At 39.3% G+C, this 4,124-nt stretch overlaps 1 long non-coding RNA gene across 1 annotated transcript; it reads left to right on the top strand.

The window, feature by feature from the left end:
- Positions 1-1,238, top strand: LOC141002177 (uncharacterized). The gene is made up of 2 exons (XR_012179620.1): positions 1-87; positions 699-1,238. It is a non-coding gene; the product is annotated as an uncharacterized lncRNA (long non-coding RNA).
- Positions 1,239-4,124: the final 2,886 nt, after the last annotated feature.

Below are 4,124 nucleotides of genomic sequence, written 5' to 3'. Positions count from 1 at the left end.
GTCAGGAGTGTGACATCATCATCGTCTTCTGTCCAATCACATCTCGTGTTGGAGCAGATGTGGAGGCAGCCATGAGCAATATTCCAGGTAATGAAAGACTTGTTTTAACTCTCTTATTGTTATCAGCCTAATCTGTACAGGGATTATGTTCAGATTATATTCTGACTATAGTCTCCAACACTCAGAACCAGAGTTCATGTTCTGTCTGAGCCTGTAGTTCTGGTTCTCCAGCTGTACGTACAGTCGGTGAACATGTTCACAGGTAGCTCAGATACGTTTCTCTTATACTTGTACATTTACAAAACACTTCAGCGACAGCAGTGAAGAACACTGCAGCAGATTAAAGTCTCTTCACAGCAGCTCTGTGTCCAGCTCCACAACAAACTACTGCACTTTAATATCTTTAACATACATTTTGTTTTTAAAAAGTGTTTGAGGAGAAACATTAAGTCACGTTAAGGTACAAGTGTGGACAGATTACTGAGCAAACAGCCACAAACGATGCAGCTTCGTTGGTTACGTGGTCGTTCTGAGAGAAAAAATATGTTTATGAGTCTCATGAATGTTCAGAGGGATGTTGGGATGTATGAACATGTTCCTGTCTGTGTCGCTGTATCCTGTAATGTTTGTGTTTTAAGAAAACGTTCTGCTCTACAGGAAGTCGATCTCTAAACTTTGTCTCATATTTGTCTTTTCAGGTAATAAACCTGTCGTTTTAGTGCTGATGCATCACACCAGAGATGACGACTATTCAACTGGTGTCAGAAAGTGGAGTGAAACCAATCAGAACGTCCTGTTGGATGTTCATGTTCTCTTCCATGAGACTCTGAGGGGATTACTGAAGTGTCCACGAAATGATGAGGCAGTTCAACAAATACAAGAAGTGTTAAAAGCTCACAGTAAGTGCAGATGGTTTAATTGAGCTAGTTCTGGTTGTAATGTCTTGATGTGGAGCAACAAGCAGCAGAACAGCTCTTATTAATTATTGAAGCCAGAGACATTTCTGTGACGTCCTCTGACAGATTAAATCATCACTTAACAAACAGTCCTGTTGGTCGTTGGTGTCAAATACTGTAGTGATAAAGTTCTTGATCCTGCTAAAGTTCATGAGTGTGTTCTGTATGAAACTTCATCATGGATGTCATCCTGTAAGCACGTTGTAACCATCAGTCAGTTTCTGAGTCTGTTTTGTTCCTTTCACACATTAAAAATAATAATCTGCTTTTATTGTGACGCTCCCTTTAAAGTTTCAGCATCATGAGAGTCCAGATCCATAAAAGTTGTCCTGGCAGTTTGTCTTTAAAGGAACTTGGGGCAGGATCTGTGAAATTATAAACATGCATTTTAAGATTTTTAATGCTAATGGGTGATGAAGCGTTCAAAACCAAAAAGAATGAGTCCACCCACGTATCTCTCCATAAAGATTTGACTGACAAGTCAAAGTGTGAATCTTTGTCCTGTGTGTGGATTCATCATTCAACAGATTTCATGTTGACTGAATAGATAAAAGCTTTTCAGATCTTCTCTGTGGACAGATTATTTCTTTTGATTTCATTTAAAGAGTAGTGATCCAGCTCTGTAGATCAGAACACTACTGGACTTTGTCCCACATACAGATCAGCAGTGTGATTATTACAAACTAACATCAAACACTGTTCCACTTTACATTGCTTTAAATGACTAATATCACTTTAAACAACAAGATATTAATACTATATTGTGTTATTGTTTTTATATTATTATATAGCCTGCTGTATCATAGTAGTGTCTTCTTTCTGTTATGTGTACTTCATATCATTACTGTGTCTGTCACATAAACAACATATAGAGATTATATACCACATCATTTATCAGATATATTGTACTTATTTATCACACATGTACCTTTATACTTATACTGCAGGAGTTTCTCTACTGGACCCAAATATTTACACAATAATACAGTGTGAGGGATTTAAATATTTATATATGTCTGTATAATTCATCTGTACTTTGTTTAATCTTTAATCTTTGTATTTTCTTCATTCAAAGAGTTGTTTCTGTTTCCTGACCTCTCAGTCTGTGACGATCAATAAAGTCTGATCTGATCTTGAAATGAATCAGAGTGTCGGCGCTCTCTGGTGGACAAACTGTGACGGACACTGTTTCTGAATGACCTCACACATAATGTGATGATGGTAATAAAAGGTTTGGTGATATATGTGATGTGCAGGTTCAGTAGATGTCTGAGTGTTGTGGTGTTACTGCCATGTGTGTACATTGTGGGAAGACTGTGGGAGAGAGGGCAGGCTGAAGGTTTTTAGGTTATTTCCTCTCCTTCAGTGTTTTATATCGGTTCTTGTGCCTCTAAAAGATCCTGAAAGTTAAAAATGTTAAAGTCCGCACCGACAGAAGCTCCTTTTTCCCACAGAAATCACTGCTCCAGAAACGCCTCGTCAGTCTTTTCTACCTTAATTATGAACATTATAGAAAACAAACCCGTCCATCACTGGGACAAACAGACTCCATGTTTCTACTCAAAGACAGAAAGAATTTCATGTAGAACATTTGCTGAATTTACAAGAAGGAACAAATAAGTCAGAATCAGCCAGAGACAGAGTTTCACACAGTTTATAAAGTGTCTCCAACTCAACAACTCACTAAACTGACACATTTGTTAAGGGAGTCTGGGGACAAAGAAGTCGCCTATACTGGTTACTGTTGAGTGTCTTTGTAAAACCTGACATGTGTCTTTCTCCTGTAAACTCAGCAGATGTTCTCCATGAACTTCTTTCTTTCTGTGTCTGTTGGTCCCAGTGATGTGACGAGTGGTCACTCCTGTAACATCAGGTGTGAACTGACGGCTTGAAGCTGTTTACTTGTGATGGTGAAACCAGGTGTGAACAGCCTCCATGTAGAGTCTGTGGCAGAGACCAAACTGCCACAAGAGGGAGACAAAAGCTCAGAACTCAAGTTCAGAACAAGTTCAGATGCAGCTGGAGACTCAACTGAGGCGCACACACACACACACACACACACTCACACACACACACACACACAGTGAAGTACAGTGTATGTGTGTGTGTGTGCTGTGATGCAGTGTAACTAAGTAAATCTACTCTAGTAGTCTACTTAAGTACAATTTTGAAGTACTTTTACTTTACTTGAGTATTTTCCATTTTCTTCCACTTCACATTTATGTGATAACTTTAGTTTTTAGTTACTTTTTTACCAAGTTGAACATTTTTAAATGTATTTATTTTAACAGAAATCTGAGTTAACAGTTAACAGTGCTCACGGTCCCGCTGGACCTTCACCAACAGTTCGACCGTTAAACTGTTTAATCAACGTCTTTCCGTTAGCTAGCTATGCCTTCATCTCCTGGATGTCAGAACCTTCAGAGAGGCTCGATCACTTTATTTAAATGTAAACTGAAGGATGAGGCGTTGAAGAAGAGGTGGAGTGATGTTGTCCTGAAGATCAGCACCAACACTCGCCTCTGCAGTGATCAGGTTTTATAAACTTCATCACAGACAGCTGGATTGAGCCAGTCCACTGTCTCCCTCCCTGACCTTCATCCTCCATCCAGCCAACATCTGGAGACTTTGTCTGCAGTTACCAGCCAACCAATGACTGTAAGTTTCCCTGTCTGCTTCTATTGTAATAACAGGAGTTCACTTAGTCCACAGTTAAATAAAATGTTACTAAATGTTGTATAATGTGCAGTAATCCCCTAATATGATTTTACATTGTGTAGGTTAGCATCATTTCATGTAAGTCAGCTGATGAACAGTTCACACTGAGCAGAAACATCTCCGACAGACGTCAGTTCAACGTCTTTGACAACACTGAAAAGACTTTGACTGGAGAGTCAGAATGAAAACGTATAAAAGACGTCCTAACAGGGTTCAAAGTTAAAGTTTTTAAGATGTAATCTCAGACTTCTTTTGAACTTTAGTTACAGACGTTTAAAGTGGCAATCTGGAGGATTTCCAGAAGCAGCGACTGCAGGTGTATGTTTGGACCTCACTGCTTCCCAGAGATCCAGTGTTGCCTGTGTGACGTCAGTCAGTTGGCAGCTTTGCTACGCCTCCATAACAACACATGAAAGTGATTTGCACCTTTTTTCAAGTTTCTTCGTCCGC

The sequence above is a fragment of the Pagrus major genome, chromosome 9 (assembly GCF_040436345.1).
Source record: "Pagrus major chromosome 9, Pma_NU_1.0".
NCBI lineage: Eukaryota > Metazoa > Chordata > Actinopteri > Spariformes > Sparidae > Pagrus > Pagrus major.
This window is presented reverse-complemented; position numbering and strand designations above follow the sequence as displayed.